The sequence below is a fragment of the Camelus dromedarius genome, chromosome 2 (genome assembly GCF_036321535.1).
Source record: "Camelus dromedarius isolate mCamDro1 chromosome 2, mCamDro1.pat, whole genome shotgun sequence".
In the NCBI taxonomy this organism is placed as follows: domain Eukaryota; kingdom Metazoa; phylum Chordata; class Mammalia; order Artiodactyla; family Camelidae; genus Camelus; species Camelus dromedarius.
In genome coordinates this window covers 106,411,317-106,423,716 of record NC_087437.1, presented here as the reverse complement: position 1 = coordinate 106,423,716, position 12,400 = coordinate 106,411,317, and the positions used below count along the sequence as shown (strand labels likewise).

General features: G+C 41.7%; 1 protein-coding gene and 1 non-coding gene across 7 annotated transcripts in view; both read left to right on the top strand.

Moving 5' to 3' along the window:
- The window catches only part of APP (amyloid beta precursor protein), a 259,277-nt gene that overhangs the window by 207,595 nt on the left and 39,282 nt on the right, over positions 1–12,400 (top strand). The window lies entirely within an intron of this gene.
- On the top strand, positions 1,887–1,992 carry LOC116155890 (U6 spliceosomal RNA). Its single transcript, XR_004139793.1, has one exon. It is a non-coding gene; the product is annotated as a U6 spliceosomal RNA (small nuclear RNA).

The following is a 12,400-nucleotide window of genomic DNA, read 5'->3' as shown; positions in this document are numbered from 1 at the left end:
AAGAGTTGGGAAGGAAGGTTCACTTGCCTCTTGCTCTAGTCAGAAACAAATTTTGCAGTGCAGTCCCTGTCGAATAAGCTCCATTACTCTTTGTTAACTTCTCCTGCCATGTGCGCTTAGAGCCTGCTTTAGAAAGGCAGTGCCAGCCAGTGGGCTATCATGTCTCATCCAAAATAGGACATCAGTCTGTGAACCCATTCCAGATTACAAAGCATGTGTCCAAAAGAATGTTGATTCACCTAATCAAAAAATAGATAAAAAACAAATTTCTTCTGTATAGCACACAGAACTATATTCAATATCTTGGAATAACCTTTAATGAAAAAAAATACGAAAATGAATATATGTATATATATATGCATGATGGGACATTGTGCTGTACACTGGAAATTGACACACTGTAACTAACTATATTTCAGTTTAAAAAAAAAAAAAAGCACTATTCAGAAAAAGTCTTTTGGATTTGGGGTGAGAAACATGCTCCAAAAGCCAAGGTTAGGGTGTTGTTTAATTTCAGCCACTGTTGATAGAGCTGTTGACCTAAGGTGGTGAATTTAAAATAGCCTATTTAATGTGTTTACTTCTTTAATAAATATATTTATTTACATGTGCTCATGAAAGCATGAGTTAAATCTTACTTCTTTGAAACCGCAAACGGTGACTACTTGTATTGTCTCCTGCACGTCTCTGTATCTTTGCCTTTGGCCTGGATGGTATTTAGAGAGTCTGCCCATCCCCTGAGAGCAGATAGAGGAACTCTGTGTTCCTCTGCTTCCTCTTTAAACACTGAACTTCATAAAGCTGCCCCTCAGGCCCGTGGAGACCAGGCAGACCTTGCCATGTTAGAGAAGGAAGAAGGGCCAGCTGCAGGCCCCGTGCCTCTCAGAAGCGAGAGCCTGAGCCAGCCTGGCCTTGGCAAACGAGTCACTCCTTCTCCTCCAGAGGCTGGCTTAGTGAAGGGGAGCTCTGAAGCTGCAGCGAGCTGCTTCTGAAGCTTTGCCAAGTTAGAAAGGAACTTCCTGGGGCATGAAGAACGGAGAGCTGGGAGTGCAAAAGGGAACATATCATATTAACATGATTAAGCCTGTTAGCGTTTTACACTATTTTTATTTAAGGAACCCTAGAGGCAAACCAAATTTCACCTTCTAGGTTTTAGGCAGGAGGTAGGAGATGTTGAGAGGAAACTGCTGTTTGAAATTCTAAATTACTCTTGTCAAAACCTGCCTTCATTTTGTTGATGATTACTGAGGCCTGAAATAATTAAAATCGGTTTATGCTCAAATCATAGTGAACATGTTTGATAGAAAGGAAAGTTGCCAATCATGCCCCTTTTGATGTGACATATACCATAAGAAAAGTATCATGTATGTTAGCCAGACTTGAAAGCATAGTCATTCATAATGGGACCTTTATTACATTAAAACTTTTTTTTCACACTACTCTGTATAAAATAAACAACAAGGACCTACTGTATGGCGCAGGGAGCTATATTCAGTATTTTGTAATATCCTATAATGAAAAAGAATATGTATATGTATAACTGAGTCACCTTGCTGTACACCTGAAACTAACACAACATTGTGTATCAACTATACTTCAATTAAAAAAAAAACTTTTTCTTTACCTCATGACTATGACCAGATAACATATGCTTCTTGCTATTTATAAGGTTGCAAAATGATATCAAAAAGCAGTTTTCTGAAGTTTTCATATGTGAAACTTCAGTAAGAGCTATAATTGTTAAATTGTTACAGCTTTCTGATCAAACAGCTTTTGTCAAATAAAAAGAAAACTAACAGATATCACTAGGTAAACGTCTTGGTTCTTAGTCCCCACTCAAATAATTTGAAGGACGTCTTAGAGGGTTTCAAAAGTGTATACATACAGTGCTCACTTCAGCAGCACATACACTAAATTGGAACAATACAGAAAAGGTTAATTTGGCTCCCGTACAAGTATGAGATGCAAATTTGTGAAATGTTCCGTATTTTAATTTGACTTAAGTGTCTAGAGTAATAAATTTATAGAGACTGAAGATAAAATGGTGGTACAAGAACACTCATTTGAATAGATACGTGCACCCCAGTGTTCATAGCAGCATTATTTACGACTGCCAAGATATGGTCAGGGCCTGGGAGGAGAAGGGAATGAAGAGTTAGTCTGTAATGAGAAGACGGTTTCAGTTTTGGAAGATGAAAAAGTTCTAGAGATGGATGATGGTAATGGTTTCACGACAGTGTGAATGTACGTAATGCCCCACTTGAAATGGTTAAAATAGCAACGTTTGTGTTATATATATTTTATCACAATAAAAGAAGAGTATATATGTGTATGTACGTTCGTATCATTTGCCATTGCGAATAGCAAGGGCATTCAGGAATTGACCGAGGATGTTGGATCCTCAATAAGTGTTTGTTATTTTTTCACTGGAGTATAGCTGATTTACAGTGCTGTGTTAGCTTCAGGTGTACAGCAAAGTGATTCAGTTATGCATATATATATGTATATATATATATATATTCTTTTTCAGATTCTTTTCCATTTAGGTAATTGCAAGATATGAATATAGTCCCCTGTGCTATAAAGTAGGTCCTTGTTGTTTCTCTGTTTTCTGTACAGTAGTGTGTGTCTGTTCATTGCCCACCATATTCCAGATTCTGTGCTCATCCCCAGGTATTTTGCAGGTATAGGGCACAGTCTTTCCTACTCAAATAACTTAGAATCTGCTTGGGGAGACTCTGCATAAAAACAGGTGAGAGAGCTGCCGCTCTCATTAAGGTGAGGGACGCTGATCACGGTGTCTCTTGGCATCAGGCCGTATCATCTGGCAGCCATTCCTCACTTCCGCCATCACTCACTGAAGATAATTAGAGGAGAAGGGAACCTAGTTTTCAGCCGGCTCAGCCCCATCATTTCACTGGCTCCAAGAAACTGTGACATGCCCAAGGTCGTGCATCTGATTAGTGAGACCAAAGGCCAAATCTCTTCTGCTGCCTCTGTATCCAGTGGTGTTTGCTCTGCATCCCTGCTGATGCCAAGTTAAACACAGCTGGATTCTGGAAGCTATTTATTCAGCTTCAGCACCTGTTCTTTTAAAATAATACAGGCGCAAGAAATGTCCCTTTTTTCGCGTATATGACTCAGTAATAAGACTCTTCCTAAGGGAAAGACTCAGCACCCTTGAATGCTTAAGACAACGCAAAGGTATTTTTAAGGACGGTAGCGTCAGCAACATTGCACATGTTCCAGGATTTTTGGTTACATTTGTGTTCTGCGTTTACTTAGAAGTCATACGTGAACTCACAAAAAATGACAACAAGTGTGCCTTCTGCATGATTGCCATGAGGTGTTTCTGGGCAGGACAAGCATAAATTCCTCTGAAAACACAAGGCAGTAATCCTCAGCCAGGTCTTACCCATTCGTGAGAGATCAGGCTTTATGAGTTCAGCCCTGTGAATGTCGCTGGCTGAAACCCTTCAAATTGCGCACGTTATTAGGTCATCTCCTGAGCCAGGGGAAGGAGTCGTTTTCATGGCTGTGCAGACACAGTTCGTGTGTTTTCACTCAGATATATTTAGAAAAGAGAATAGAAGAGGAAAGAAAAAGAATTTGATGAAAGGGTTTGTGGATGTTTTTTTCTAAGTTTATATCATTCCTCTGTCGTCTTGATGACTAGCTTTGCTTTATTTCTCTTCTTTCTTCTTTTTTAAGAGTCATTTGATCCTCAGAATGATCCTGGGCAGCCAAAGCAAATGGTTTCTCCCTGTCTTCTCCTTCATGAGCCTAGCTTTCCCAGAAGCTGATCTCACGTCCACAGCCCTGGGTACCTTTATGTGTGTTGTTCCATCTCCCTGCAAGCCCCTGCCCAGTCTCGCCTACTGAGATTTCATTGAGCTTCCAAAACCCCAACTCTCATGTCACCTCTGACTTTAAATTATAAAGCGTACAAATTATAAGCACTTGGAGGGTGTGAATCAAATTTCTTGTGCCTTTGTTTCTCCTGAAACAAATTACTAGGTACAAGTAAGTATTGCAATACCTGTCTTCAAGAGATTCTTCAGTTAGAAGAACTGTGGTTCTTGGACCTGCAGCTCAGTGTCCCCTGGAAACTTGCTAGAAATTCACATTCTCTGGCCCCACCCCTGACCTCCTGAATCAGCAATATTGGGTTGAGAGATCAGTGATCTAGCTTTTAACAAGCTGCCCAAGTGACTCTGATGCGTGCGAAACTTTGAGAATGACTGATTTAGAATGTATTCAACTTCCAAAACGTAAATAAATAGGTGAGGCTCGATTCTAGCATACCAATAAGCCAGTTAGATTTACCCATACTCTTCTGTCCAACATCCACAGGGTAAAAACTATATGCCACCAAAAAAATGGTTAAGGCGAAAACCTTAACCATTTGATTAATAATGTGTTTGATTAATTTGTAAAATACAGCAGTGTTGCTCCACAGAAGAAGATACGTAATTGCAGAATAGTTCAGGTAAAAAGACGCACGATTCTCATGCATGATTAAATAGTACCAATCAAAAGCTTATTTCTCAAACTGTCAAACTGGTAATTTTGAAAATCTATCATACCTTGTCATAACATGGGTAAGTGAAAAGGAGACTCAAAAGCAGTAGAAGGGTGTAACCTTATGAGACTACTTGACTACCAAATACATTAAATGCACAGCCCTTTCTAATTTGACACCATATTCCCCCAGATACCCTGGCCCACCTGTGGAGAGGGGAGGGGCACCTCCCCTGTGACTTGATTTCCCTCAGTACCATTTATATCTTTTGATAAGCATCACTACTTTTAATATCACTGCAAAGAAAGGACAAATGACAGGCAGCAGACTTGGCTTCGTCTTCTCAGACTCTTCAGTTTCTTTTTCTCTCAATTTGAGGTTCAGTGCCCCTAAAATTATAGGGAAATTACATGTGATGTTGGCTGGAGACGGAACGTTTCAAGGAACTTCAGGTGGAAATGGTTTAAGCCCTCAGTCTAAGTGATCAATGGAAGTGTTAGACCATCTCTGGTTTCTTCTTACAAGGTTTTAGAGCCTGTGATAACCCTAGAGCTCTCAATTTCTACGTAATTCTGTTAAAAAAACAAAACAAAACAAAACAAAACTCCTTCCTAATGCACTATTGCTGCCTTCCCTTCCTGTTTTTTAGGATAGTTGTTGTCTGTCAAAACAAGGACTTGGCAACAACAAAAAAATTTTTTAATACCAAAAATGAACACTTGGAGCAAACCAACCCAATTTAAGAGTTTTGAGGGTAATCACAATAATTACAGAAACGATCCCTCCCTTTCCTGCTAAGAGTCAGTCTGAAAAGTTTCCAAACTGCTGTTGGCAGTGTCACTTATCATGAGTAAAACAGCAGAAAGAAGCTGTTACAAGAAAAGGAGGAGTAGGTGGGGTGCGGGGGAGGTGCCTTTTTAGTCCGGTACTCAGGCCCTGCCACGATGTATTTCAAGTTTACGGGCTAAGTCTGCTTTATTTCTCTCACCTTCCTTTTGGCAGGAAACCAATTGCTCAACACTGAGCGCCTTCTCTCCATCTTGAGGGAGAAACTTTCTTATACCTGACGTATCTCTTTTGGGTATAAGAGGAGAAGTCAAGGTGAGACTGTCTACAGAGTTATTACTAAAACAAAATTATCTAGGGGGAAAAAAAAAGACCTAAATATCCTGTCTATTGATTAACACGTGTCCGTTTGTAAGTCAAACATTGTGTGAATATATGCGAGAGATCTTGCTTGCTTTCTAGATCTCTTTGATGTGAAATAAAGAGAGGGGTGCCTCCCCGCATTCAGTGTGCACCTGCACCCATGCTTCTGCCCACACTTCTTCAAGGGAGCAGCAACGTGGAATCAAGCCTCTCCGTTTTCAGATTAAGGGTTCTAGGTGATTAAGTGGTTTGATCAAAATCAGAGACTAAATGTGCAATAAAAGTGGTCAAGGCCCAGGGGGTTCACCATGTCTTGCCAAAGCCCTTCAGAGATCAAAGCGGGTCTTCAGATACTTGGATGTGAAAAAACGAAACCCTTTTTCTTTAAAACAAACAAACAGACAACAGAGAGGGCATAGTAGAGCAGACCTGGGAGCCCTCTGTGGGAGTCTGAGTCTGGCTGCTCTAGTTTTCTGTACGGCCTTGTTAATCTGGACCAGAGGTCCTTGGAACCCACTGAGAAGACAGGCTAGTGCGATGAGCTCATCCCTCAGCCTGAACCTTCTTCACTGCTCTGGGTGATTTCTGTGCCTTTATGCATCAGCCGTGGACAGAGAACAGTCTCTGGCATTTGCTGTCTTCAGTTTGGTTACTGTACGTCCTTGGATGTGAAAGGCACCTGTGAGCTCATCCAACGCCCTTCCTATGGAAATTGTTATTCTGGAAGCCATTGATTCTTAATGTGCTCTTGGGGCCAAGGGAAGCCCAATAATTTGGAGGCATTCTTGTTAAAAAGGCAGATTCCTGGACTCCACCTCTGTTTTGTAGAAATCTTCATTTTCCTGGCCTCCCCAGGTGATTCTTAAATACTCAAAAGTTTAAAAACTCCTGCTTATATGAAATAGCAAAAATACAAGGATTCTTACCCACTTAGATTATATCTATGCTGATCTTGAACATAGAAGAATAGCAGTTGTTGTCATTGAAAACTAACATGCCCTGGTAAATTAGCCCTGTGGATTTCTGGTGGTGCTTATTTCCAAAGCTGTGATTGTGTAATATATTAAAGTGAAGCGTTATTAACTTTCAAGTTCAAATTCATTGAGAATTTGTTTAGATGTGACTGCGTTGATGGCTAATTTTATTTATCCAAGTTAAGACTTCTTATTATGAAAAGGGATTTCATAAACTGCTTATTAACTTCGATTAACTATATCTAAAAGGAGGAATGAGCAGTCCAGGTGTAGGGCAGACTTCAGTCAGAAAAGGGCTATCTTTCCTAACGTTTTCCCCCTTGGCGTTTTTACTTGCCCTTTCAGAAATTGTGCATCCACTCCTCTGCCTGCCAGAGTCTTTTCTTCCCTCTTTAATCTTCACTTTCTAATACTGATACTGACATTTTACTTAAAGAAATGACTCATTTAAGCTCTCTTCAAATCTAAAGTGATATTATTTTAATGAGATGAAGGGGAAAATTGACAAAATACACCTGGACTTGTCAACATGGGGAATGACACACGGTAAAAGCTTGATCTTGGAGGACTGTCAGGGAGCCTAACATTAGCTCAGGAAGTGTGTGTCTTCTTGGAGAATTGGCAGAAAAATTACCAAGACAGGGCACGCTGGCTACCAACTCCAGGTGCTGGACCTGGGAGCAGCTCTCTCTGTTAAGCAGGAGTGAGTGTATTTGGGGATCATACAGGAATGCAAATTATATTCATTTCTCAAAGTCTCTCCTATGGGAACGTGGCATAGAAATCCTACACCGTCTCCTGTTTTTTTGTTTTTGTTTTTGTTCTTGATCCCCAAAGTGAACAGACTACTAACTGGACATGCCCCAGACACATGAGGAAATTGTCATTCGGATTTTTCCCTCTGCCCAGGGTGAAGGCAGGGAGCAAAGGAGAGCACTGAGAACTCTCTTGGCAAGTGGCCATCACAAGGAAAGAAAATCAAAAGCACCAAAGGTCATGTATCCTTTCTACCCTTCAACTGAGTCATAATGGAAGGGGCTCACTTCCTTATCATTTTTATGAAAGGGGCAGGCAGGACACGAAGTTCACTGCAGGTCCCTGGTGACCCACTGGTAATTTACATGCCTTTTCTGATCTTCAGCTATCACCTTTTCCAAAACAAACAAACAAACAATCAAGAAGACGAAGAAAGCAAAATCCCTCAGACAAAGCTGTTCTGCCCTTTGATCTTCCTTTTATCTGGGTTTGACTCGGTGGGTGTTCTGGTCTACTCGGGCTACCGTAATAAAACACCATAGATTGTGGGCTTAAGCAACAGAAATTTTTTTCTCACAGTTTTGGAGGCTGGAAGTCCAGGATCACGTCTCTGCAAGTTTGACTTCTCCCAAGTCCTCTCTCCTTGGCGTGTAGACGGCTGCCTTCTTGCTGTGTCCTCGCATGGCCTTTTCTCTGTGCGCGAGTGAGAAATCTCCGGGGGCCCTTTCTCTTCCAGTCTTGTTGAAATAGATCCCCACCCTGTGACTTCATTGAACCTTAATTACCTCCTTAAAGCTCCCCATCTCCAAATGCAATCATATTGGGGGTTAGGACTTTAACATATGAGTTTGGGGGGAAATAGTTCAGTCCCTAACAGTTGGCTACATCCTGCTTTGGGACAGAGCCAGTGTACCCCGTCTTCCGTGTTTCTCAACCATCATCTGTTCAGTGCGCTTGGGTTCTTTCATCCTCAAAAACTCAAGGGAGGCCATGCAAGACACTTTTCTTGCTTCTCTACCCGAAGTCACTGAAACCAGTTTTCACATCCACCATCTTCCACTCTCTCGATGAATTTCAAATGTAAGACCTCTTTGGTATATAGAAAGCATGCACTTGACATCGGAGAGGTTTGATGGATTCTTAAATGCTGTTCTCTTACTGATTTCTCCACAGTCTTCTCTTTGTCTCTGAGGGACTAAAGCCAAGCATTCCCAGTGTTAAAGCATAAGGACAGACCAGATAATATAACATAGTTTAGCAGGATAAACCAATAAGCAGGTATTGGAGCCATGTCTTCTCATATCTTGAGCCAATAACCTAGAAGTTGTATTAAACATTCATTCTATTAAGTATTCTGTTCTAATCATCCATCTTTCATACAAGAATAAAAAGAAGAATTTTAGGCTCCTGGAGAACTTTTGAGTTAAGATCCAGCTTGTGGAGAGTGAACTCAAGTTAAAATTGATATGCTGAATGTTACGGATGACTCCAGCTGCCCCAACGTCCGTCGCTCAGTTTAGCTGGGCCCACTGACATCCTTCAAAGTCCAATGACCCCATTTCTGGGCTCTCAGATATGCCTGTGATCCCTCAACAGATAAACTACATTCTTTACTGGGTGTGTTTCCCCTAACAAGTGAATAACCCCAGGTAATGCTTAATCTCACAACAGCTCAGGCTGGCTTGTTTCAGCCCACCTTAGCAGAGCCAAACCCTGCCGCCCTTCACGGACCCTAAACCTCTTACCTCACCTACAACCAAGCAGAGACTTGCACACAAGCCGATCAGGCACCTTGAGACCCTACCTTATAAAGACCCCAATAACCGGCCCTTGGTGCTCACGCAGGCACCCCTCGCCTGTGTGGCCCACTGCTGTCTATGACAGCGCACCCTGATAAACTCCTTTCGATTTTTATACTTAACCTCTGGTAAATTCTTTGACCAAGTTTGCCACGCATCGTGCTGCCAGGGACGGCTGAGCTGCTGGCTTCTCAGGAAGGACGTGACGGAACATCTGTGTTTACAGGGTGTTTGGAACTGAGGCCGTGCCCCTGCCTTGCTGAGCTTGTGCCCTCCCTGGTACCCAGAATCCCCATGGTTAAGACCTGCAGCTGGTGATGGGCAAGAAAAGGACATGGACAGTGTTCCCTGTAGAAGGGAGGCGGGGAGCTGAGAGGTGAAGCAGAGAAGCTTTTAGTCTCCACTGAAAGCACCTGCTGGCGCTCAGAGGGGCAACATCTCCGCACTGATGGGGCTAAATTAGACCATTAGATTATAGAACTCTTTTTTCTTCTCTCCAGTCTGTCTATCCCGGCCTTGAACAGAGGGCTCACTAAGAATCCACATTCTACTCCAGTATGTTTGTTAATGGCTAGAAATGGTTATCTTACTAACAAACAGGTAATACTTGCTTATATGTGTAGTCCAGTAGTTTCCTGGGACTGCCGTAACAAATGACCATCAACTGGGTGGCCTAAAACAACAGAAATGTATTCTCTCACCATTCTGGAGGCTAGAAGTCTGAAATGAAGGTGTCCACGGGGCCAGGCTCCCTGCAAAGGCCCCAGGGGAGTATCTGTTTCCTTCCTTTTTCTTGCTTCTGCTGTTGCCAGCAATCCCTGACATTCCTTTGACTTACAGGTGCACCGCTCCAGCCTCTGCCCCTGTCCTCACGTAGTGTTCTCCGCATCGTCTCTGTCCAGTGTGGTCAAGAGCCCGCCTCACTCTAGTAGTGTCCACCCCACTCCATACTAGATTGAGGGCCTGTCTTTATTCTAGTATGATCTCATCTTTACTTGATTGCATCCGTAAATACCCTATTTCCAAATAACGTCATATTCGTAGGTACCAGGGGTTAGGACTTCAGTATATTTTGTGGGGAGGGGACACAATTCAACCCACATCAGTTTTATTTTTAATTTGCCTTAACTTCTGTGGATCCAAAAAATTGTCCAAGTTTCTTTCAAAAATGCTATCAAATTTAAGTCAAAAGACTGCATGCCTTGAATTTATGACCTCTTCCTTTACAAAAAATTAATAAGTTCCATGTTTAATTGGTTCAAATTGTGAAAGGCTTTAAATGCTTTGCATTTGCTTGAAGCAGATTAATGAGTAAATTTGTAAACCACGGTTGTTTTAATTAGCCAGGGTTAATTAATGCTTACTGCACTTGGAAGATGAAAAGACATGTATAAATGCACCATCCTGTGAATCATTTTTTAATTTGTTGTTGAAGCTTAAAGTATATTTGAATTAAGACTGTGTACCTCACACTAAATAAAAGGCTATTGGAGCTCTGTGGTAATTAGTGTAGAAGACTCTAAATTTTGAGGTGAATTAATTACATTATAGAAGATGATCATCTTTTAATACTTTATATTCAGAGAAAGGTAGTTTTTTTTTTAATCTGATTATGTAAAAGAGGGGAAGAGTAGAAATCTCAGAGGAAGTTGCTAACTCTTTTTATAGTGTATCATAATTTGAGATTCTGGTTTTTGTTTTTGTTTTTAATTTCTAAGTTGAGACTTTTCCAGAGCAGAGTGGAGGAGAGAAAAGGGTCACTCGGCTGAGATGAAAATAACATTTTTAAGCAGCTTTTTTTGAGAAAGGAAATCAATAGACTACCATGTGAATTTCTGACAGAAAAGCATTGGGGGCTTGGATGAGGTCCAGTGCAGAGACTGGGAAGGGTGGAGATGAGTTTGGAAGGAAGGACTGGGCTGGATGCCCCTTAGGGGGCGGGAAGCAGTATATGATGGAAGCAGTTGTGTCAGGCAGCAGCATGGGTTCCCCATTCTCGGTGAGGAAGTGGTCATCTGGGCTAATTTTCCAACACATCTCTGGCACCAGGATTCCTGGTTCGCAGGTCATTGTTACACTTTCCCCTTTTTACATGATCAGATTAAAAAATATAACTACCTTTCTCTGACTATGCAGTGTTAAAACATGACCATCTTCTATAATGTATTCAAGCAGAGCTGGCCTCAGTGACACCACCTGCATTTCACTTCGTCGTCTGAAGGGAGAGCATGTTCAAAGGGAAAGTGGAAAAGGGATGGAGGCAACTTTATTTTTTACCTCCTACACAGTTTTCTCGCTTTTCCTTTACAGCATTTAAAAAAAAGGGTTTTTTTGTTTGTTTTAATCATCTCATGGGCGCTCATACTAAAATGATTTGATTAAGGAGTGAATGGAGGGGAAAGACCTGTAGCTCTTGATTTGGAGACAGGATACTTTGCTCCTTGAGGTTAACAGTAACCACCAAGCGCAGGACAGTTAGATGCTGTAAAGAATTTTCAGTGAGGACCTGGCACTTCATTGTGGGCGGAACTACAGTCTGGGTGGAATTATCTAGTAGAATTCAATATACAGTAAATCCCTTTTGGGGAATCTGATGTGGGCTTTTTTTCCCAAAATACCTGGGAAAATGGGAAAACTCCCATTTTCATTCTGGTTCTTCCCTTTGGACTGTTTCAGCATAGACGTGAGCTCTTTGGGCCCATATTTCCAGTGGCTCCAGAGCTCTCCACCACGATGTGTTGGAATTATCACAAACTCAACATGCCTAAATAGAACCTGTCTTTCTCCCTCTCTGCTCTTTTGTTGGACAAAACTGAGGTCAAGAATAAAAATATTACCAGCCACCTGTGCTGTCTCCCATCACACCTGCCCCCACACCTCCCACCACCACCAAAGTAACAGTGTTCTTTGTATCACTTCCTTAAACATCTTTCTGGCTTTCTCATGCTAATGTGCATTCCTTGCCCACTGTCTTCTTCCCCATTTTTTAATGTTGACCTAACTAGTATTTTATAATCCCCAGGTTTCCCCTCTGCCCCTTTTTTCTTTATAATTTACCTATTAATGAACTGCAGGCCACTCAACCCACAGAATCCCCATAGTCTGACTTCTGCTAACGGCATGGACTTCGTGCCGGTCAGCGTCTTCCTCTGCCCTGTGTGTGCCCCACAAATGTAAAGCCCCTGGCTTCTGTCTAAGCT